This window comes from Falco cherrug, chromosome 12, assembly GCF_023634085.1.
Source record: "Falco cherrug isolate bFalChe1 chromosome 12, bFalChe1.pri, whole genome shotgun sequence".
NCBI lineage: Eukaryota > Metazoa > Chordata > Aves > Falconiformes > Falconidae > Falco > Falco cherrug.
In genome coordinates, this window is record NC_073708.1 from 30,938,574 (window position 1) to 30,963,977 (window position 25,404).

Sequence of the window (25,404 nt, forward strand, 5' to 3'; positions counted from 1 at the left end):
TGACCATACATTGCTATCACATGAGGAGAAAAACCCTTCAGTCTCAAAACCACTGATGAAATTTCACAATTCCATTTTTCTACACAAACCTACCCTTTTCCGGTACAGTAACTTGAGCAAAATTACACACAATCCCTGGGAAATGTAAAAGCAGCCCAACTTTAAACATTACTATAGGTGCCAAACATAGGAGGGCACTGTCTCTGGGTTCTCTGTGTAGTTAATTGAGCAGATGCTTGAGGTGCCTTTTGCAGGAGCTTTTCAAGTAAGCTGCTCTGATTCACCCTCTGGAAGACTTTTCCTCTTCCTATGGACTAGAAAGGAGAATATATTAGATAGAATAAAATTGTAAAATAAAGCTGTGTGAATAACTGCCTTTTTACTTCCTCCCTTCATTTTGCAACTAGGATTAAAAGTTCAAGTGCTGACAACGTTTTACGCCCTAACTTTTGGACTCTGTTCCCTCCAATGACGTTATGTCACGTCTCCATAATACAGAGAGAGGTTGATTGAACAATTGCGTACATTGAAAATCTGATACAAAAAAACCTAACTCTACAAAATATGGACTTCTTAGAATGTGTTTAATGCAGTGCTTAGCTTATAACATGCAGCAGGATAATAACGAGTTTTGCAAGACTTGTCATTCATGTTTTGGATCCCCTCCCCAAAGTACTGAAAGGCGTTAAACTGTGCAACTTGGTTGTTGGGGAGAGAGGCAACCCATGGAAAAATAAATCTTTAACTCAAAACAAAAATCAAGGAACTCTCTCAAACTCAGAGGATGGATGTTGTTTTATTATTAAACCACTGTGCTGTTGTTCCCATGGAAACAAAGAAACAAATATTTGGAGCTGTGTCACACCTTCCACCAAAATTCCATTAAGAATGTTTTGGAAAGTGTTTCTGTCAATGACAGCCCTCCTGTTCTCTGAATGGCTGCTTTGTGCAGCCTTCCTCGATTCCTGCACAGGCGACAAGGTGAAACTGCACTCAACCTCATGAACATTACTTGTCTTTACAATTCTTTAAAAAGAATTAATTGCTTCAGGAGGTCTTTGCCCAGTACAAATGATAAGTTTGAGGCTGGAGCAATGACCCAAATGAAATGTGTGACAGCAGTGGCATGTGGTTGTTTGCTGTTGGTTTGGGTGGGGTTTTTTTTAATCCATATCTTCCTACAGATAAATCCTAGCAACATGCCAAATAATTTCACCTTGAACCCAGCGTAATCTGTTCAGAAATTGAAGGAAAAAAACCCCATGAAATACAACTAATATTTTGGCTAAAAATAATATTTACTTTACTAAGTTAAGGTGATCCTTCTGCTCATTACCAGTGGGAAGAGATTTTTTTCATGCTGCCAGATATCTTTTACCTGGGGCACCCCATCTGTTTATATTTGCAGGCTGGGGTAAACCCAAGGAGGAAATTTGATCAAACTTAGCAGGTGCTCCTTTTTTTTTTTTTTTTTTTTTTTTTTTTTTTTAATTAGAATGCTGCTATTTTCTTCTCTTCACGCACTTGCTTTCACCTGCAGATCAGCCATCACATTTTAACTATTTTAACCAGAAAGCTTTTTTATTACCTTGTTTTCCAAACAAGGAGTTTAGCCCAAACAAGGAGTAGTAAAATACATTGATTCTGGGTTTCTGTGTTGGATTTTTGTAGTGAATATAAGGTCAAAACTGTAATTACATAGCTTATCACTGGGAAAAGCATCATACTTCTTTCTTCCAGCATGGAAAACGGTTGACGATGTCTCATTGAGTGCGCAAGCCCATTTTGCAACCTTTCCCCTTGCTGGAAGCACTAAGCACCTTTTTTTGTCTACTCACCTATTTTCACACAGTTTCTAGAAGTTTAATATCTTAGAAACCTCTTTGGCTCTGTTAAATGTCTTTGAAATCTGCTAGTTTGTTTGGAAGTTATTAAGGACAGGAGGGGGGAAAGGACATTTCCATAATGGTTTTGCACGCTGGGCTAATATATATAATTTCCTGATATGTGAGGAGGCATCATGATAAATTTCATTCTACAGAAGTGTTCTTACCTTCTGAACTAGAGTTCATTATATTGCATTTACTTTGTGTAACATGACACGGATGCTGAATCCCTCCGAATGTGAAGTAAAACAAATACAGTTGTCTAAAACTTTCTAATTTTTAATGGATTTTTTTTCATATTTCCCTCCCTAATGAACAATGACATTATGGTCCCAAAACCTGCTCAAAGTTGGAAGGTTCAAATTGTAACCAGCTCTAAAAATCATCCTTTTCAAATTACAGGCAGGCTAAAATACACCAGCATGAGGAAGCCTTCCTTCTCTGTAGGGTGAATGAACTGTTCAGATGCCTTTGATGGACCACACACTGTAATACCTTTCAGTATTATCAAATAATAACTTGGAAACCCTTGGCCATATGCTATTTGAACTGAAGTCAGAGGGCATGTTTGGCTTGTGGTTTGTGGTCCCTGGAATATATTGTGACGGGTGGAATATACTCAAATGAGGGGCTAGGAAGTAGTGCTTTTTATTTGTAAAATCCTGCTTAAGACAATTAGTGTAGAGCAGAAGGAAGTCTTTTGCCTAGCTTAGTGGTTATCTGCATATCATGGCCTAGCATGTCTCCTGTCTCAAAGGGCTATGTAATTCAAGAACTGTCCCTATGAAAGGGAGAAGTAGCTTTTGTTCTCAAACCCAGCATTGTCATGATTGAGGCCACATGTTCCTTTATGGCCCCTAATCAGTTTGAGGCTGATTCCTATTTAGTTCCTTTCAACCACTGTTATTCTAGCTTTATACTCTTGTAAATTCACTCATTCTTATCAAGTTATACCACAGCAATTCTCTAGTATGTCAGGCTCTAGGTATATAGATACTGATATTCTTTCTAATGAATGTGCTTTTCCTGCCTTATGCTGGCTGATCTTTTTCTAAATAATAATTCACAGTAACTGTGCCTCAGGCAGTGGCTTGAGCTTGAAGGTTATGCAGCAAAGCTATAATACTTTAAAATATCAATTTTGGTTTTGAAGAGATGTGTGAAAAGGGAGGGGTATTCTTGGGCTGGGGGTAGTCTACACAATTTGAACACGTTGCAATAGGGTGAACGATAACCCATCACCTTGCAGAAAGACATTGTGAAAACTCATTTTCTAAGCGAAGATTCTGCTGTTACTGGTAATGAACGTTTGAGGAGCCACACCCAATTGATCAAGGTGGCTGTGCATTAATATTTTATAATTATCGCTTATTTTTCAGAACTGCAATTTTGCTAGAAAATGCAGTTGTTAGTGATCCTGGTTAGTTTCATCTTTAATTTGTCTGATCATAGATACTATTTTCTTCATTGTGAATGCATCGCTGTTTAATCAAATACTAATAATTAGATGTGTAGAATTTAAAAAGTGAGTCTAATAAAGGGAATTCTTACCTGGGCTGTAACAAAGCTGAGTTCTAGTCCCTTTTCTCCAGAGGGACTTGAACCTCTATCTTCAGCTTCCAGGAATACTCTTAATCGCTACATTTTAGGATTGGGTTTGCGTTTTGAAGAGAGAACATTATGTTTTCTGAATCACTCGCTGGAGCTGGTCTCTTGCCCATGGGGTGCATGTCAAGTCCAGAGGGCCACTGATTTATAAGTCGTTCTTATTCTTGCTGTCTGGCTTGATGCTTTTTGAGGTTCTTCAAACATAGGAGGAGTACAACTAGAATGGGCTTATTTGGGCTGTACCTCTGAATGCCCTGGACTGCCTGCTTGGGAAACTGGTACAGATGTACTTTCTGGGTATACTTTGATTAAGAGCAAGGCACTAGCATGTCAGTTGTTTGCTCCACAGGATTTAAAAGATGAGTTTGTCTGCCAAGCAGTTTCCCCCCAAGTCTTCGCAGTACTAACATGAACTGGAATAATGCACTCTGTAATTGCTGTTATTAAACCCAGCATGACTGTATTTCAGCCAATGCATTTGTGTTTAAACCAGTGAACTAATGATCAAATCCACAACTTCTAATTGCAACCAGTACATGGTGTTGTAAACATGATTCAGATGGCCTTGCTACCCTGTTAGCTTCCAATTAAAAAAAAATAAAATGAAATTTACTGGTCGCTTAACCCTGTATATGTAAGTTTCAGCTTGACATCATTAATGTGTATTTGTTGACTAGAGAGAGGCACTAGAATTTCCCTTCTTGCACTTTTACTCTTCCTTCTGTTAATGTGATCATTTTGAATTTGATGTTGGCTGCAGAATTCATAGAACTTCAACATATAATTTTTAGGAAAAAACAGAGTTGCTCTGGAGTAATAAAAAGAATTATTCCTCTTCCAGCCTAAGTTACTCACATAGCAACAGTCCTAAATGAGATGTGCTGAGCTTGAGTTGATGCTTCTGTGTAGTTGTTTGCTTGTTAAAAATATGAGAATATCTTTGTTCTTTCATGAATGCTAATAGTATCTTCATTACTTAATTTTGTTGGAGACAAAATTTGTCCCTGCTAATACTTCTCCTTGACTGATCCAACTGCGTAATTAAATACATGCCAAACTACAGTAACCTGAGCAGTATGACTAACTAGAATATGATTCCTATTGTACTTAAGAGATTGTGAATATTTGGGTGTGTTGGGACTGTTATGAGCTGGTTCATGCTTTAATGTGTTTTTTGTAAGGATGGTCAACTGTATACTTTTTTTGGTGGGTATTTTTGACAAATTAAAGATACTTTTGATAAGTCCTGTAAATCAAGGAAGGGGGCAGTTCAGGAGCAAGAGAGCCCTTTTCTGTCCAGTCTTAGGTGTTCAGATGGGTCTGCATTTTTTGTGGTTTTTTTGTGATGAAATGCTTTTACCCAGTCCATATTACTGTGACTTGAGCCAACTCTATTTTGGGTTGGTCAGTGTAGATTCACTGAGCTTTGCTGTTTTACTACAGTTACGAATCAAGCTTTTTCTTCTGAAACAAATAGCAGTTTAAGCCCTGTGACCAGTCTGCAGTGAGCTTTGGGAGACAACATATTCTTTGGCTGGACAAATCCCCACCTATAGTACATCTTTTTCCAGATATAGTCCAGTGGTTCTGCTTTTTTTCCCCAAAGCAGATTTGGGAAAAGAAAAAGTAAGCAGTGGCACTAGGAGGAGAAGTGATGTTCGGAGGGAGCATTGGGATCTCCGCAGCTCTGAAGAGCAGGCCACCTACATAGGGGTCAAAACCGCTGTAGGAGAGCAAGGAAGACGATACAACATAAGCTGTAATTATTGTAGTGAAGTATCTCCCCATAAAACGTAAAGTGCTTTGAGACCTTGAAAGCCTGGCTTAGTTCTTTGTTTACGCAGCACCTGAAACACCAGAGCCCTGATATCTGAGTGGGGCTTCTTGGTGCTGCTGTGATATAAAAAGTGAAAAATACTGAGAAAAACGCTACTGGGACAAAACATGTGATTCTCTGTATTACTGACATTGCAAGACACAGGAATCTAAGAATGTGTTTGACAGTCTGTCATTGTAACCACTGAAACCTTAAAGGTCCAATTAAAACCTCATAAAGAGTAATTCAGTGATGTTTGCATATGTAAAATAAAATGCTTTCAATAGTTAAGCTTTATGAGCATGTATGGACTCTAAGAATTCTGAAAACATGCGTGTATTTTTATGAATGTCATGAACTCAAAATTATTTAGCAAATTTTGCCACTTTTTTTTTTTCTCCACAGGCTTTCACCATTGCTTACAGCCCAAACCACAAATAAAGCATTAAAATTATTGATGTGAGCTAAGCAGGAGGGCTACTGCCAAAAATAGCAGTATTCACTCAGGCTCATTCTATGTAGTTCTGGAAAAATTATTCCCATGCTACAGAAAAGATCACATTTTTTCCTTTCTTCACTAATAGTAAAAATATTACCTTTCAAGTGGTCTGTTATTCCTGCAGCTTGGGGATAAGCAGGTTGGATGAAGTTTAAGGTAGCTAAATGAGCAAGGCTTGCCAATCCAGCCTCCTGCTAATACAATGAATGATTTATGGTGCTTTTTTCTCTTGGTGCCTTCCCACCCCCTATTTTTACCTTCAAGATGACGGCAAAATGAGGCAAACAGGCAAATGAAACCTCATATTTGACCTAAGTGAGCTCCAGGAGCATTGCTCTTTTTTCTTTCCACTTTAATGAAGTGCATGGGAGGAGGTCACCCAAACTGGGAATCTCGGCTTTAAGACAGCACCACACGTGGGATTCTCCATCACTGCCAAGCAAACTGAATCTCTCTGAGAGGATGTTGACACACTATACAAGACAAGTCTCACGCATGTACACACCTGTACTCCTTTCAAACTTCAGAGTGCCCATGTTTTTTCTGGTGCTAAAAATGTCTTTCTTGTCACAGCAAGGCAGGACCGTGAACATCCATCCATTTTGAACACACTCTCTGAGAGCCCAACCATGCCCTCAGACTGCATGCTGGCTCATCTGTAAATGAACAGAGGACTCTGCATCATATGCCGAATGGAGTAAGCTCAGACTTACTCCAAGTTATGCACACAACCTTACTGTGCTTAGGCTTGCCAGATCTTTCAAGGTGGCTTCACACAGGAACTGATATGTCTGATCTTCCATGAGGTTGTCCCATGTACATAGGACATGTCACATGGATTAATACTGTGGTCTTGATAGGGGAGTTCTGGGGGAGAGGTGTACAAAGAGCCAGCTTTCATGTGTGAAGCCCATCTCCCACACTGTATCAGGTCTGCTTTTCTGACTGTTTCCTTCAAGAGAGCACAGGGACCTTGCTGACAAGTCCCTTACTAGTTTGTGACACTCTCATCAGGTGTCTGCATGGGAGGAGCTGAGCACTTGGCATACTTAGTCATCAAGCCTCCAGAAGTGAAGTAGCTGTTTTATGGGATTCAAACTGCAGCCCTGGGAGCCATAGTGATTTGTACGTGGTCCCAGGCGGAGTCAGTACCAGTGGTAGAAGGAGCCCACCAGTGCTGTTGTGGGGGGAGACAGGGGACTTTGGAAGGTAGGTGGAATTTACAGAGAAATATAGCAATCCAATAAAGTGCCAAGAAAGAAGGTGAGATGTATAAAGGGAATTTTCTAAAAAGAAACTGATAATCCTGAGGTCTATTGCATTGTTGTAGGGAATGAGAGACAAAGACTTGATATTGTCCGTTGTGGTAAGTTCCCTTTGATAGGTACAACTGTAATTACCAAGAAAATGCACCTTTATACTTCCTTTGATTGGTGAGAATTAGCTTTTGTGCTAAGCAGTGCTGCTTTCTGCACTGAGATTAACCACGGCACAGAGACTCAGATTATTTGTTAGGTGATGCTCCAAGTGATTTAGAAAACAATTTGGGGAGCACGTTATGGAGCTGGGTTCTCTTACCACCAATGCCCAAGTTTGTCTTTTGGCAGATCTGTAATAACCTCACTGCCTGTAGTAAGATGAGTACAACTATTTCTTATCTTCCCCAAATGATTTGAAAGGCTAAATTTATTTGTGTGAGAATATAGGCTTTTTGAGATCTTAGAACAGTACCAGTACATGGAATGATCATTGCCACTTTTAAAATCCGTTCTTGAGTCTGTGATTCAGAAATAAAATGATCATGAGCAAAAATGAGAAAGAAACCTGATATCCCTGTTCAACCACAAAGAGCTAATCCTGTTGATGAGCTATTACCAGAGACGGAATAGCAGAGAAAATGGGCAGGTGCTGTATGGTATTTTAGTAGTGACCCTGGAGCCCTGACTGAAGCCAGCTAGGTTTTTGTGTCTGACTTTGGAAAACCCTGTGTTGTACTCAAGCTGTGGAAAAATACACAATGATTAAGAACTTAGTAAGCATTGCACATCAGGTTATATGAAGTGACATTGGTATCGTTCCCACACTTGCTGTGTGGACGGTTTTACCTCGAAGAACAGTAGCAGCAGTCCACGGGGAGGGCAGGTAAAGTGTGAGGACTGATGGCTGCTTGGTGAGAGCAAGAAGTGTTGCAGATTTAGGGCTGGGGGAGGGAAAAGCTTATTAAGCTGAGAGAGCAGTGGCAGTAAAGGTAGGACCTACAGAAAAGGTAGGATCCAGGGAGAGATGTGTGTCTCCAAGCCCCCTTGCTAAATAATGTGGAAAGAAACACATGCACATCATTGTTGTAGGAGTTTTTCTCATTAGATCAAAAGGACAACATCACAGCAATCTGTTGCTTCTGTAGAAACCACAGCATCCAAGAGGAGGAGGAGACACATGTGGGCAGCAAGAAAGCTCTTGAAAAACAACTAAGGAGACAGCATGAAAGAAACAGCTTACGGGGTGGGGTCAGAGCAGTCCCAGTGCAGTCAGAGAGGAATGAGAAGGCAGATGAGTGGGTGAGGACAGACACCCTACTGCATGTTGATTGTGGCACAGCCTCCATCTGTCCTTCCTTGGTGCACCCACTCCTAGTGCTAGGAATAAGCTCTGATACCATGGAATCAGATTGCTGTTTGTAATGGTAAAACTGCTGCTGAGAAACACTATCTTTGTTTCCTAGTGAATGATAAAGAAACAATAAGTGGTGTTTACATGCCTGAGTTGTTTATCCCTCTTTGCAGCAGCACTCTTCTTCTCTACAAACTTTCACCTGTGCCATCATAGCCTGGAGACCCCATGCACGACATGCATAGGTGACTTACCTTTCTTCAGCTCCAGCAATTCATGGCTGTGAGACCAAGGCACTTAGATACCAAACAACCTCCACATTAAATGATCACCACAGAAAGTGATGCTAATACAAAGCTACATCCAAGAATTCACTAACTTTCACCATTGACAACCCAGTAGAGTTTCAGCAATTCACACCTTCCTGTTGTGAAGATTCCACTTGAGGACTGTGGAGTAAAATAAGTCTGGAGTTGGTTAAATTGTGTGTTCCAGCTTAGGCATCCATCTAAAAATGTAAATTACCTTCAGAAAGTAGAATAACTTTGATCTCATTTAATTCTTGATACATCCATCAAAAAGACTTTGTCTTTGTAACCTCACATATCTTCCCATCAAGAAACCGGACAGAAATATCAGATGGAAAAGAGGGGTCTTTTTTCCTACCTTATTCTTCTTTCAGACAGTTAGTAGGGAGAGGACAGAGCCATTCAGAATCAGCTGTACTATGCTGCCTGAGCTACAGGGCAAGTACTCAAATGTCTGCAAAATTAGCGTAGTATGAAAAGCAGACAGAAAAGTCAGCCCGAGTTCCAGACCCCAGGTTTGCTGTTAGATTAGTTCTCTCTTGACTTGTGTACTTGACACTCCTTATGATGACTTTGATACTGAGGATGGCTCTACAGCTCCAGATGTCTGAATTTTGTGCTGCTGGTAGAGACCTGTTTCAGAGAACAATCCTACTTAAAGGCCTCAAGAACAGTTGCACAGAGGCACAACAAAATGTCAGAAGTTAGTAAAGAAATGTATTTTTATTTTGGCACTGAATTTCCTTTGGCAATATTAGCCATCACTCTTGGTATGAAATGACTGACTGCTCTACGTAAGGGTGTCACCATGTTCTGAACCTGATTTTAACGTAGTCCAGGAGAGGTCACCAGCAAAGGTGGGCTGTGTGTTCTCCCAGAGGTAATAGTATGTGAGCCTGCGGGTTTGGTTTAGGCATTTTTAAGGTGAGAAAAAAGAAATGCAGAGAAAAAAAAACCCCTAAATCTTCATGCGTGTTGTCTTTTCAGAGGGAACAGCTGTCTGGGGTAATACTTCATTGCATGCAATCATGAGAAGCAGGAAAGCAGTTCTATTTACTTCAACTTCACTAGTGGCAGACCAGCTTCTCAAATGAGCACAGAGTTTCTTTTTTTTGCCAGCTCCAAACAGATAAAATTACTACTTGGTAAATTCCACATAACCTTTAAGGTTTTCAATCACAGCAGTAAATACTACTGTGCCCCAGCTCCTGCTTTTACTAAATTGTATTATAAGCACCTTAATTATAGTCCATGCTGTCTGATGGGCCATGGAAAAGGTTGTCTTCCAAAGAACATATGATAACAAGGGTGGAGCGATACTGGTCATTTTTTGTCTGTTGGGAAAGAAAGGGCTTTGCGGAGAGGAAGATTAATAGTAAACAATGTTAATCTAAATATATCTCAGACACAAAATACCACATTCCTTCAGGCTTGCCTTCTCAGGGGGTACTGGCATTAACCATTTTACTGTGGGGATAGCTCCACAAAGACAGGCTCCTCTTCAGAGCAGAGCTAAAAATGAGGTATGTTTTTGTTGTCATTTTGCTGTTGAAGCTGCAGCAGTACAATGAGGTCTCTGACTTGCACTGCTTTTAGCAGTTGAGTTCAGGGCTTCCAGGTTGAGATCTAGTTCAAGGGCAGAGAAGTGAACAGAAAGAAACATTTGCAGTGACTTCACGGTGGTTTGAACAGATTCTCCACACTGCTGCAAAAGAGAGGAATCAGACCTGGGTCTTACAGATGGATTAGTCCCCCGTTATAGCCCGTGTCTGCCTCTTTACTTATTTAATTATTTTTGTAGGTCAGATCAAACATAAGTTGGAGGCAGCTCGCTTTCAAAGTCTCTGCTGTACTCAGTATAGCAAAGCATCTGGCAGGACAATTTCATTTCTGACTCCCACTGTTAATGGCATGGCTCTGGGCCTTTGGGTAGGCAGGCTATCCTTATCACCTTGGCAGGCTTCCAGCTCCAAATAATAATCCATTAACGTCTGCCCTGCTGGCATTCTTGCCAAATACAAGGGATATCTTTTAAATAAACATTGGCAGTTCCCAGTCAGAGGAAAGAGAAAGGGAGTAGAGGAAAAACAATCCTTGACATTTCAGTGACTTTGCAGGGCTAGCTGACACCTGGTACCACCCTTATCTGCGGGTGTTTATGCAGGGCTGCAAAACACAGCTTCTTCTGTTGGCTCTTTTCCTTTCTTTAAATAGAACTGGGGAGACTTATAATGATAGGAGTAACTTTCTTGGATAGGCACTCTTTTCTTTGCCACCACCCCCCCCTTTTTTTTTCCCCAGGCTGGGGAGACCCTTGCATTAACATCTGTGCTCCTGTCTTCCTCTGAAGAACAGCAAGAATAGTATAGCAGGCTTGCGTGCCTTGTACTTTGCCAACAATATTTTTTCCCACAGTTTTCCTCCCTAGTGGATTAGATACAATGCAGGTTTACTTTCATGGGGGCACTTTCCCACCTGACTTGCTATCTCTTCATCCATCAAACCAAACAGCCACATCGATCTGGCAGTAATCAGAGCAAACAAGGGCTCACCCCATTCTCAGCGTTCTTTGGGAAGTGCTTTTTCTGTTTGTTTCAACCATTTCACTTTCTTTCTCTGTAGCTGAACTCTCAACGACAGCTTGAGGTTTATTTTTCCAGCTGTTATATTTTGCTTAATAGCAATAAAATTACTTGTTTGGATAATTCACAGTATCAATAAATGAGCCATCTAGGTTTTATTTTTGCAGTCTAGTTAAGATCTGGAGTAGGATTCATTCTTCCAGAATGTGATTGGGAGACAGTAAAATATTTATTGTTGAAAGAGTAACATAGAGTCAAACCTAGAGTTTGCTACCCAAGACTGGAAGTGGATTTCGTTTCTACTTGTTTTGCCTTGATTCAGTGATTGCGCCGATGCTACCTTAGTGTATATTAGAGGTAGCTAAGGGCACAAACTCTCTTTTGCTGCATCTTTATAACAAGTTAATTAAAAGATTGGACAGTAGTTTGAAGGATTTGAAATCTTGATCGTAAGGGTATTTTGGTACTTGATTCTTTCCTGCTAATGACTTGGGACTTCATTTGCAACTACTCCTTTGGCAAAATTTCCACAAATTTTATATCGCATTTGCAGTATTGTATTTTGCTTGCCCCTTTTCATCTGGGTGCTTGAGGCTATTCCTATCTTTCCTCCAGTTTCCAAATAAACACTATCCCCACCCGTGATGAAATTTCCTATCAGGTTAGCATTATTGCTGAATTTTCTGATGTGCAGCTAAAAGTTTCCTCTAACCCCATTGCTTGTGTGTGGGATGGGGCAGAGGGAGGCACCCTGACGGCTGAAGGGTGCGGAGACAAACTGACAAAGTGCAGAATGCATATTTTGACCAGATCCTCATTTTGGGGCTTAATGCTTTTAAGTCTCAACACTTCCCTTTTTGAAGCATGGTGACATTTGAATATGTGAATGTGTTTTCAATGAAGATAACTTAATCACCAGCACTGGGAGTTTATATATCTCCTAATTAAAAGGGAACCAATCTGGATGTCCCAAACCAATCTTTGCTATATTTTTAGTTCAATATATCGCTCCACCCCTGGCCAGCCTGTATATGGTAAACCTTCTGCTATTTCCTGCTCAGTTATTTAATGCTGGAGCCAAGCTAGTTTCAGTTCCTGAAGCAGAACCAAGCAAAGCAAATGTGGTTAGAATGGAGTTAACTGGAAACATTCCCAAAAGATAGCAGATTTACTCCCAAGTGCATAGTGATCCACCTACAGTGGAAAAGAAACATAATTTCAAATCATAACCTCTTCACTCTGTGTAGATTCTGTCTGGACACTTACAAGCCTTTGTTAATAGTCTGTACTTAAAAAGGATTATGAAGAAGGTGCTGTAGGCTCTTCACAAGCAAACTACAATTGAAAATACTAAGCATCTTTGCAGTGGAAATTGTCCCCTTAGTTGGTGAAATATTGCAGCTGAAGTGTAAAAAGGGGGCAAGAGAAGAAGTGTATAATATTGAGAGGCTGGTTAAGATAGGCAAATGCATATTAAGTAATTGTAGGTCCCTAAACTGGATTAAGGTGACACATCTGTTGCTCTTCTTTCATTGTTTTATTGGACCATACCAAGCCCTAGCTGCTCGGGCATGTACTGTCTCTAATTTTGCAAACCAGGAAGATCCTTAACTGCAAGTGTGCTTGGGTCGGGAGAAAGGAGGCAGCTGCAGTTGCTGCGTGGGCTAATAAAACACTTCAGCAGGCATGTTTAGCAGGGAGGAGCACTCCATTATAGCGTCCATCACAGTCCAAATCTGGAGCTGTTAATCAATTTTGGATTAGTCTATAGGGGTCTTTGCCAGGGGAAACAGTATTGTTAGCCCCCCTGAAGTCTGTGGGTGAATGGTAGATAAATACAAAATTGCTGCATTCAGTAGAGGCTGTCATTTGGGCCAGGTGAGGTCTGCATTCTGCTTTCCTGAAAATAATCCTAAAAAGTGCTTTGTAGAGTACTCTGGTGGATTTCTGCAAAACTGTCACTAGCACCTGCTTCCCTTAGATGATAAACCTTGCAGAGCAGAGAGAATATTTACCATGGTTTGCTAAAGAGATGTCTGACTTTCTCCCCCAGTAACTTTTCAACCTGTTCTTCAAATTAGAAGGGTGGAGGTCTTAAAAATAAAATCCTGGATGTTCAGTGAAAATAAAAAGTCGAATATAGTGCAGAGGCCCAAGTTGTGTCTCCCACTGTTGTGCTCCCCCTCTCCCCAGGGGATGTTTGCTGCAGAGGTGAAATACTTACTAGGCACTGGAGAATACATGTAGGAATCGGTGTCAAGGAACAAAATGAACTGCAAATCTGGCTTCAGTAGCTCTTCTGTTCTCAGGGTTAATAGTTTAAATAAAGGAGCGTAGTAACAGAGGTGCTTCACTTCAGGTCTCTCTCTTTTAGAGACTGTAAGTATTTTCTAACCCAGATTTCAAGAACAACAATGTGTGGCTGGGCTGGAACCAGTGATATTTTTAAGTTTCCTGTGGTTTGAGAAACTGTCTGAAGGATCAAGGAATCCAGAAAACCAGTTGTGAGTTTCCGGTATGAACATCGAATGAATACGAAAATGAATAGGCACTGATTTTCTGCATTGTAGCAGATGAAAGAAGATGAAAGATCTCAGCTATGCTAATGTCAGTCCAGAGCAACTCCAGCAACTGCAGGCTTTAGTTAAATAAATATTATTTAACCTAGTTCAGGAAAATCCCTCCACTACTACAAAACAAGTTTTTCCACTCTTTCGGGTCATGACCTTATACGGAAGCAACCCACGCTGATAACCTGTTGCACAACTGATACTGAGTAAGCATCTTCAAAGAGCAAGTCTCTGCACCTGCTGACCTCCAGTCTGTCTAGCAGGCCTGTCCAGGTTTAAATGATGTAAACTGTCATCTCTTGTGTATATCTAATTCTAGCCATTGTCTGGTTGTGCACAAGAGATGCCTTTTTTTTTTGGTGCAGGCAGAGACAGTTCACATGCAGAGATCCATATATCATAGTAAATGTCACATTATACACAGGAAGATGCTGGTTGTCTTCTAGCTGCATCCGTGATGCTGTGGCCTGCCTGCTGCTTTGTGCATTCTATTATGTGATAGTTTGTGGAGCTCTGCTGGCTCTCACTGGTGTGGCTGCTCCTCTGTGTGTGTGCTATCAGGCCTGGTGTAATGTGTTAAGACTACACAGTAAAAGTAGTCTTCTTTTTCATTATTCTAACCATTTATGGGTTTGACATACTCCCTGTGATACAGCCCTTCTTGTTTCACAGCCAGCAGTGCCTGTGAACATCTTCTTTGTTTCTCCTGCCTATGTATTCACATGCCCCATAAATATCAGTAGTTCTGATTAAATATAAAAGAGATGCAGTGCCAGTACTTGTGTATTGGCATAGGGGAAAGAGAGGACAAAGAAGAGGAAAGAGTTTTGGTTTTATGTAGACTGAAACATCACAGTAGCAGAAACGATGGCACTTACAGTAATGTCACAGTCTCCTAGTATAATTTCATCATTGCCTGGAAGCTTAGCACTTACGCAGGGATTTCTCTCTTGAGTAATTGTATAGCATCTCAGCAAATTAGTATTACTTTATACATCCAGGAGATTGTGAAGGCTCACGCGTATTTGTTGACCACAGGACTTCTTTCCAGTAATGCTGCTTGCACAGGCCTTCCCACGCACCTCTGAACCAACTTACCTTTGAGGCCACGTGCCACCCTGTGCCCTCTGCCTCTGCGCGTGGAGGGGCTCTGGTGAAGTTGTAATGGGAACCTATTGCTTACTCATGTATACACCAAGTGAAAGCACTCCATTGCTCCTTGCAATTCACAAGTTACTGGGGACATAGACCAGACTTTGAGATATTTTTTGTAAAGACAAAGGATACTCTCCTCTCTTTCCTCATCTGAATGAACTTGAATACGCAGACACCCTTACCACATCCTCTGATTTGGCTGATGTCTTTTTTTAAGACCCTCAGCAGTGGAGCACAGCAGCAGTCTCTTCTGGTTGACATGAATTTTTAAAAATCCAGAAGCCTTTCCTGGGTGACATTAGACCAAAGAAACCAGCAGTATGGTTCTACTCATCTGGCAGCATAAGGCAGCATATATACAATGTTCTTAGCAGGAACTTTTGTATGAGAAACATCAATGCATTGATCCTAGAAACAGACTAAAAATCTGATATGGGAATGGTATGCAAATGAGCAGTTGCATGGCTTATAAAATTCTGGTGTGGCTTTACAATGCAAAATGACACATCTGGCATCTAGCTGAGACAGCTTTTTCACTTTTTTTTTCCTGCCCTAAAGCGCTTTCTTCAGGGAAAAAAAATAAAAGTCAAATTGCCTGAAATGAGATGCTTTCAGTATTAGCAGTATATGGCTATCTGTGCCCTGTGAAAGTGGAGAAAATATCATGTATACTAACAGCATATTATGTTGTTGACCAAAACAAAACTGGAAAGTTTCAAGAACCACCACTGTATAATGTGATTACCACGGTGTCTGGTTTTGGGAGCCTCATTCTCTTCTGTGAGAGTTGTTATGCCAACATAGGAAAGAGAAAACCAAATGGAAACCAAGAAGGATATCATTTTCCCTGCCCCCCCCCACCCCCCCCCCACCCCCCCTTCCTCTTCCTGTTGGGAGTGTTCCTGTTTGTCTGAATAAAACTTACCCATTCCAGTACCTACCTACTATTTAAGATTGCTTGCCAGCCTGGGAAGTTGTTATGCAGGTTGCCCTTAAATAGCTCACATTTGACTGTAGAGCACCTGTTAGTTGATTGGGAGACAGTAAAATTGAGGGCAAAGGCTTCCCAAACACAAAGGATTGCTTGTGGAAAAAGGTCTTGTTGATCTTGGATGAAGTTATAACCACCACTTGAAGACTTTAGTGAGGCATTGTATGGTGTACTAGGTCTGTACATGTGTTTCTGTGTGTGAAAAAACAACACCTGAGCTAAACAGACGAGAGCAGAGCTAAACCAAGTCTACTCCTAACGGTCTTTCTTCAGGTGTATTTTATGGAGCACTTTTGAAAGGACCTTTTGTGTAAGCCCCTTGGAAACTCATTTCAAAGCCCCTGCGCAGAAGTGCCGGAGCCTGTGGCCCACCTTCCTGCTCAGAGCTTGAATCTTGTAGTTCACATCTTTCCACTTCAGACTTTGGTCCATCACATCAGGTGTTTCAAACCCTGCAAGAGTCGTTTGCCTTGGTGGGAAGTGAAGGAGCTTGAAATAAAGCTTGAAATAAACAAGAATTTTCCAGAAAAGTGTTCCTGTTCATTCAACAGTTTCCACACACTGCTGCACCCTTAACTTTGCTTCGTGCCTCCTGCTTGCTGTGCTCTCTGGAGGCATTTATCCCTTCTCTTAGAGTCAGCTTTGTGTTCTGACTCATTCAGTATTGTGTTTGTGGTTAATTTTATGGGGTGAAGCAACTGGGATAACCTTGTGAAGATCAAAACAGAGTATTTTTAAGTGACACGGTTACAATATTAATTTACAAATACATTTAGGAATAATAGTGACATTCATTTGTTCTTTACAGGAACATGCTTGTTTTGAAACACAGACAAGCAAAAACTTTTCAAGATAACATATTTCTATGAAATATCTAGTTCATTTTCAGAAATGTTTTAAAAGAGCTACTCTAAACTGCCAGGATTCATGAAGCTGTTCCCCAGAAGGCATCACTCTAATCCAAAGCCCGCCAGAGCCTGTGAACAACTTTTTGTTTTGCTGACTTGGTTTCCAGTAAAGGACTGAGTTATGAAACATGGTGACACCTCTTGGTCTTGCTGACTTGTATCTGTAGGATCTCCTTGCTCCTCAGGACCTCTCTTTTTGTGGTTCAACTGTAGTCTGCTGAAATAAGTTTGACTTTCTTAGCGAGAGTTGTTACAAACTGCAAAGCTTGTCAAAATTTCCACTCCCTTTCAGACCTAGAAAATTTAGTGAATTGGTGCAATATGAACAATGTTGCCCAAAATGTTGTGGCAAACAGCTATATTCTGAATACTTGCAGGATCTTTTCAATAACCGCTGCGTCCTTTCCCAGCAGCTCTCTCAGGGGTTGCTGCGCGGCAGGCCTATGGCCAGGCTGCTTTGCACAGAAATGAGCTTTGCCATCAGGCAGGGCAGCCTGCCCCGTCCGTAGTGCCTGAAGGAACTGTGGGAGCTGGTAGTTACTTCTTACCATTCAAGTTATTTCATACCTTTATTGTAACATTTCAACCAGATATGAGTTATTTCTTAACCACCATGCAAGGCAGCGCCTCTGCCATCTTGCCGAGTTTGGGATCTGCCACCCCACCACACACTCACACACACACACCCCCTTTTATCTGAGTCCAAATGCCAGGATCAAACACAGTCCACGTGTTTGAATGTAAGGCATGCAGGCTCAGGTTGAGGGAAAGCCAAGCATTACACTGATCACGTGCAGCAAGCTGATCTTCTGCTGCAGTTTCTTTTTAAAACCTGATTATTTGTGCAGGCTGGATTCTGAAACATTTGGTTTGGAGCCGGACAAGCAGAACTGACAAACTGGCTGATTGCCTGATGCACTACAACAAAGGCAGAGAGAGAAGGAGCCTTTGGTGTCATTCAAGTGCTTGACTGTTTTTTCCAGCAGGTATTTTTTCAGTTCACAGCAGGCCATTGACACCAGAAAGTGCAGTAACAGCAGCCTCGGTGGTGAAACTGCCGATGTTACAATCGGAGGGAGATGAAGTGAAGTAGTCGTTGGAGTGGCAGTACCAGGAAATGGCTGAGACATCACATGGCAGAGGATGTGCAGTCTGTAGCAGAGGGACATATTTACTTACAGGCTAGACTTCCACCAGACTCGACCAAAGGCAGTTTTGGCTAGTTATTTGAATTACCTGACCCACTTGCAGTCGGAAGTCATTATATAGATAGTAACTACCTACCCCACCCTTGGTAGGCAGACAGACTCTTTGCCAAAATGGTCTAGCTCAGCTTTACAGAGTATAAAATATTGTACCGTTCTAGTTAAAGCTGTCATTGCAAAGACATTAGAAGCTGCTGCAGTTCCAGTAAACTGCTCCACTTCTTGGCATTTGATCATTGTGGAGAAAGGCTCTAGGATTTACATCTTACCACCACCTGGAACACAAATCATACGCAAAGAGTAAGTCTGAAATTTTTCTTAAGGTGCAAATCACTTGCTTCTCCAACTGCTGAGAAAGGCTCCCTGGCCCTCTGGCAGTCAGGGAAGTTGCCCATGACAAGGACTCCAGTAGGAGCTTTGCACAACCGTTCATTTGAAGTGCTAAATAGAGACTCCAAGACAATTTTTCCTAGACTTTTTTATTTTCTTGTAATGAAAGCTGCAGCTAACTTAGCACACATAACACCCTTGGTGATTAATTCTTGTTAATTGATGGATGGGTTGAAAATTTTATGCAAGATTCTTTTATTTTTTTATTACATTTGCAATCACAAGTTACCATTTAAAAACAAATCATGTTACTATTATAATAATTCATAACTGTAAATTATTTTCCCCATAAATATATGAGATTTCACCAAAATCTGTGGCCTGCACCAATGTTGACCTTTAGCATAACCCCACAAATTATCACCAAAATAATATTCTGATCTTGCTTACACCAGAATATAGTTGGACAAAGTCCATGAAGAGACAATAGATTTATACTAATGCAGATGAGAGCAGGTCTGGTCCAAAATAAAGTAAGAGGACTTCAAATTAGAATGATGGTGGCCTTTGCTTGGAACGTAGGCACAGGTGATGATAGAAAAGGAAGAAAAGAACTGTCATGTCTTCTACTGCACGTATATCTCAGTTTAATTTTGCTTATATATTGTGAGACTTATGTGAGTCTTTTGTGAGACCTCAGATACCGATACTTGAGATGCTGGGGTGGGTTGAAGCAGTTCATTTAGCAGAAACTGAAGTGAAAATTCTATTTCCTTCAGAGGTAGCTTCTCAGAGTCCAGGTGGTAATATTTCATTTGAAAAAACCAAGGGACCATCTTGCTTGTCCTCTGCAAAACCAGTGACTATTTGCTGAAGTTGCTGTCTGTATGCATGGGGCTCATGTATTGCTGCTGACTTCTCTGTGCACTACATGCTTGCTGCCTGGGTTGGGTAGGCTTGAGAGAGACCACAGAGAAGTTAAAAATTATTTGTGCTCCTGTTCTCTTGATTCATATGTACGGTGTTAAGGACAATGTGTCACATTGGGCTGGATAGGGGATTTTAATGCACTAAGGCAAAAATCCATAAAGGACATATGCACCCAGCTCTGAGGCAGGGATTCAGAAGTCTTAATTAGGATGCTACGTTGCCTGCACAGCGAGTTAGGAGAATTCAGTGTCTAGTAATGGGATTCACATGTACAAGTACTCCGTGCCGGGGGACTGAGCTAGTGAGCTGGAAAAATGCTGAAGAAAAGGATACATTTCTGCGCTTCAGTTGGTACCTAAGCCCTTTTCTTGGATCTGACCCTGAATGCTGAAGTTTCAGTGATATATACCAGTCAGCTTATGTTTACAATTGCACTGAGTTTCCTTAAGGAAATAAATCAAATTAAACTTTTTTTTTATTTGACCCTGTTATTAAAGTAGAAAGCTGAACACCAAACTGCACTGGAGGCCTAATGCTATACCGGAGCCACACTTCCCTTGTTTCTATTCTGTTTATGAACGCCCTTCATCAACTAATCACTGTTTGGCACAGTATTAAATTTAATCACTGAACTCCAAAACGTTGTAATATGTCTACCTACTCCATGGTTCCATTTGGATGGAAATTTTCTATCTCGTTTAAAGACTATTAAAGCCCTGCCTTTCTTGTTCAGAACAAAAGGGTATTGTTTACTTTGTTTTTTGTTATTTTCGTATTCAACAAAAGATGATTATTCCGTCTCCTCAGTGCTGAGATCCCTGTGAACATGTAGACCTCCCTCCACTTGCTTTTCTTTTCCCTGGGTGACTACAAAATAGAAAAATTTCCTTCACACAGAAGCTTACAGTTGAAATGCACAAAGGCAAACGTTACTTATCTAAACTTTCAAGGTTTTCCTAACAAAGGTATTAATCAAAAAGTGGATGTGAGACATAATTGAATAATCAATGTTACAAGGCACAGCAGAAGCAGCAATGAGATTAACACATATTTATGATTAAGGATTAATCTTTCATGAAATAAAAAGTTGTTTCAATCGAAACCTTTTGACCTTTTAAGAGAGATGCAGCAAACCCACAAACATATAGTTGTTTGTTTGGATCCTATTATTACCATCACATTATAACCTAGGGAGAACAGCTTTTCTGATCCTACAACTAGGCAGCCTGTGGGCCGGTGAGCAAGGTTCTGGCTTTTTGAGAGCTGGCAGCCCATTCACAGTGGGTTGACTTTCAAAAGACCCATTTATTAAATGACGCAAGGTGCAAATTATGACTCACTCTGCATAGCTTAAGTTTGTAAAAATCAACCTATATTCATCTTCCTAGCACCTACACAGCTGCATAATGTATTTGTTATCTCTAGGGTCCCGTTAACCCTTTTAGAGGCTTAAAAGTGATTTGCAACCCAGACAAACTGATGTTCTTATCTAGTAAACTCAGGGTTTTCTCTTTTATCAGTGGTGATCTAGTGAATGGCAGGTTTTCTTCTCTCTGACCAGGATTAGGTCACAGAGTGGCCCAGCAGTCCGGGTTTGAACATTTCCTCCTGTTCTAACAGACCTCGTAAAAAATACGTTGATTGCTGGTGGTTTTTGCTGATATGTGACACATTGTTTTCCAGGTCACAGCCAGATGAACCAGGTACTCTTCGACCTCTGAGTCCTCTAGTGATCTTGCAATGATACTGTAAGTAATTGTTGTTTATTATAAATAGCTTTTTAAGCGGAAGTTTGATGCTAGTCCAGCACATTTTATTGGTTGAAACATTTCCTTGTATTTCCCACTTGTATTGCAACCTACTTTTTATCGTAGATTTAAGGGTATGGGAGCAGTTTTGCTGTGTTTGCAAGGCCTTTAAAAGGACACAACCAACCTCTTCACCTTCTCCACCCATCTCCTTCCCCATCTTCTCTCCTTTAAAGAGAGGACATCAGCAAGTCTGGAGATTCAGGTGTGGTTCCTAAACCTGTGTCGATGAGGAAGGTCTACTGGTGCTGGAAATGGTGTGCAGCCACTTGTTCCTGTATTTCAGCTCTCCTTCCTCTCAGGAAACCCAACTTCAAGGGAAGGAAAACCCCAAATGACCTTTATACATATCATTGCAAAAAACGATGGTTGCTTAAAAAGAGAGTGTTACATGCATGGCTTCCTTTCTCCATCTATGCTTCTACTGCGCATGTTACAAATAATGACAGCTATTACAGGACTGGCTGTATGGGATGAACGCTGAAAAATGAAGCCTATTTTTCTTCGTCCCCTTGTCTGTAGCCCTAACTCAGCAGAATTATCCTTGTCTGGTAATATGGCCAGACTAGAGGAGGGATTGTACCTTCTCTTATTATGGTGGGTGAAGCAAAAAGCCTTCCTCCAGTGTTGAATCAGACAGTGAAATTAATTTATTTCCTCTCTGTTTGTAAATACTGTGTGTTGGCTTTCTGCAAGCCCTGGTATGCTAACCTACTTGCAGAGACTCCAACAGAAAGGAAGTGGCAAAATTGCATGTAAGATTATTTACAGCAAACTAATGTGAAAAATGAACATTGGCCAGATACTTGTCCTTGTCTTTACTCAGGGAACACGTATTATACCCTGTGACTTTCATGGCCAATCACATCTAAACAGTGAATATGAGTTTCAGAACACATGTTCTTGTTTTAAGCAGATCGGAATTGAGTATGAAGATATATATACTGTTGTTTTTAAGCCCATAATAAAACTTACTGAATACTGATGAATAATAGATGCATTTAAAGGAAATTACGATGTGCTCCTGTTTAATCCTTGAAAGAAAAAAAGCAAAATCACTTATGAGTCCTATGTAATGGTTTATTCTTTAAGACAGAACAATGGAGGCTTGGTACAAAACTGACTGGAATCAATAAAAAGAACCCCATTTTATGTCCCAGGTTTGTAGCCTACACAGAAGGCTGTTATGGCAGCTGCCACCTTTACTAATGCACCAGGGTTTGGACAAGGTTCCTCTAGGGCTACAGTGGTAATGGCTCTTAAGTCTGGCTGAAACAGGCTGATATTCCCTGTGGATCAGGCACAGAGGTGGACCAGTAACATGCACTCACCTGTGCGTTACGTCAGTTAGTCTAGTATGTGCTGTTCCAGTTGTAGCTCTTGTAAATTAAACAGAGAAATAAGTTGCTTTTTTGCTTTATGCCACTGCTGAAATATGATCCGAGGCTCAGGTAGATTCCAGCTGTGATCTTGCTCCTTGGTTATGAACATACATTTATGTTCTCAAGACATTAGAGCTCCTTCTACACAGGCAAAAATTGTAAAAACAAAATGAACAACGTTCTCTGTGTACAGTAGAGTTATTTAAAGTGCCTGAGGGTTTGAACATAAGCAGACACTGTGTTCACATACAATATAAGCAAGACTTCTGGGTTTTGGCATTTAAAATGACAATTAAAAATAGAGCAGGCATGTTTCAGCAACTTTATGGGATGCCATAAACATCCAGAAAAGGATTTCAGACAAAAGTAAAGATTCACAGTAAGGATTGTTTTCTTCTATTTGTGTCCTACCTCAGTTTTTAGTGTGATCTGTTGTGACACACCACAAAACTAATGAAATGAAAGTGAATGGCAGAAGGTAGTCTCACTCATGGGAAGCTATTGTACATGAGAAAGTGCTTATTTGGGAAACTCAAGTATTTATGGCTCTGTTCAGGTAATTGTTTTAGCTTCCTGCTCAAGATTTTTCCAAAAAAACTTGAGGAGAAAAAGCCCCATACAAGTCAGCGAGGTGAAAGACACTCTCCTTCCTCAACACAGAAACCGACACAATGGACTCAAAATCTCTCCCTGGCACAATTTTGTGTACCATGACACTACCTGAATGTTCTTAGATACATCTACCCCGGGAATGACATTACTGCATAGTCAGTCAGCTATTCCCACTGTAGCCTCCTAGCAGCATGCCATGGATTATGATATTTTATATTGTATCACATACCTTTAAGCAACATAGTGTTTACAAATATGTAAGGCACCTCTTGTTGTGAATGTGTTTTGAGCATTAAGCTAAGGTGAGAAGAAGAACCTGAATCTCAAGTTAAGGATTTAATTACAAGGCTTTTCTTCCTCAATACATTTTTTCCTGCCAGTTGTAAACCTTTGACAAAAAGAGTTCCTCAGCTTCTTTGGTTTTTTATGCCTGAATTTCTCTTTAATCAACTCCAAAATCTCCAAAATGCTTTGAAATATTGTTATGATATTGAGCAGAATTTCCTCTAGGATGGTCAGCTCTTTCCTAGCTGGGATGGTCCTCCCTAGATGGGAGACAAACTGCAGCTTGTTTTTAGGTTGTTCTGAAATCCGTCTCTTTTCTTTATGACACTCCAGCAGTGTATTTTGTTCTGTGCATGTGTTGAAACCACGTAGCCATCAAGTGACCCACCTAATGGTGCTCAGCCTAAAAAAATCCTGCCCCCCCCGCCCCCCGGCCAGCTTTCCTGGGTTTCTTTCAGTCCCCTCCTCACCACAGGAGTCACATGTGGTTCCTCTTCTTTTTTTTTTTTTTTTTTTTCACCTCTCACTTCTGCATTCTGAAAAAAATATAAAGTCTTGTACAGTGGGGGTAGTTGTAGGGAATTTACCTTCTTCCTCCATGCAGAGGCCAAGGAACAGTTGGTCTCTCCTTTCTTGTCACTGGACACCAGCATTGGGATTGTTTTTCAGGAGAGTCAGGGCTAAGTGAGAATTAGGTTCCCTCTCTGAGTTAAGCAGTGCTCCACATTAGTGATCCAATGTCTCAGGGCAGGAGGGAGTAAGGAAACTGTTGGCTTTATCCTCCTTGGTGCACAAACCATTCCGCAGGGACTGGGGATTGGACATCTGCCAGAAAAGAGGGAGATAAAAGGTATCTTAGGGTTACATTTGTTGCCTGTGGCTGTGCATTTACTTTGTTTTAGTCCTTTCCCCTCCCCTTATCACAATTCCAGACTATGCAGGAGCTCTTTTCTCCCCTTTACCTGTGTTTATTTCCTTTAATTAGGTGATAATTTTACAATCTGAGGGATTCTGAGGCAATCCCATTCTCCCTTTCTACCTTGTGAATTGTAGCCTCTTGTTCCTCACCTTGCCACAGTTGCAATGCCATGCTGATAAACAAAATTCAAAGGTCCTTTTTGGTTTTTTTACTTTTTACTTTGCATTCCCTTGCATTCCTGCTCGATGTGGCCCCAGCAGCTCTTTTCCCCATGTGGGGAGTACCAGGCATGTTCTGTAGGCCCGCTACTGAAATCTTTACCTCCTTGAAACATGACCTTAGGCTGGATCTTACCCTTCATGCAGGTGCTCAGCACAGAACAAAGTTCAGGTCCATGTAAGAGCTATTTCAGGGGCTTAAGTGGGCATGAGAAAGGGTGCATGAGGTAACGCTCACCCTCTGTGCAGGATAAATTTGATGTTAACAGTAGTAAAACTGCTGTGGTGGGTAGTCTTTCTCTAGCTATAAGTGATGTTATGTGCTTACTCCTTTACAACAGCAGCTATGTGAATTCTTCATTTATACAATCAACCTGAAACAGTCTTGATTAAATAAGGTTTGTAATTGCCGCTATCACAAAAATTGTAATGGGAAAAGCAGTTGCAGTATGTCTCCAGAATGCTGTCTCCAGCTCATCTACCTTGCTGAACTTTGCAGATAGCTTCTGTGGTGAAGGAGATGTGGAACTCATCTGAACATGAGACAGATTTGAATGATCTCTTTCACCTGTCCAGCAACACAGAATTGTTCCTTGCCTTTCCTTTGCTCGTGCTTTGCCCAGGCTAGTCGTGACCAACAGAACTTCAGCTGTTTGGGCAAGTGTTTCACAAGCCACTGCACCTCAGTCTTAGGAAATTTGTCTTGCTGTTCAAAACAATTCCTCATACTCCTTGACATTCACTCCTATGGGTATTTGTAGACTGTTATGTCTGCCCTTACT

At 40.9% G+C, this 25,404-nt stretch overlaps 1 protein-coding gene across 10 annotated transcripts in view; it reads left to right on the top strand.

Moving 5' to 3' along the window:
- The window catches only part of FGGY (FGGY carbohydrate kinase domain containing), a 325,601-nt gene that overhangs the window by 66,644 nt on the left and 233,553 nt on the right, over positions 1-25,404 (top strand). For all 10 annotated transcript variants that reach the window (XM_055725212.1, XM_055725203.1, XM_055725210.1 and 7 more), the window contains one exon: positions 21,082-21,146. The gene's annotated coding sequence lies outside the window, so the exon portion shown is untranslated. The remainder of the gene's footprint in view (positions 1-21,081; positions 21,147-25,404) is intronic.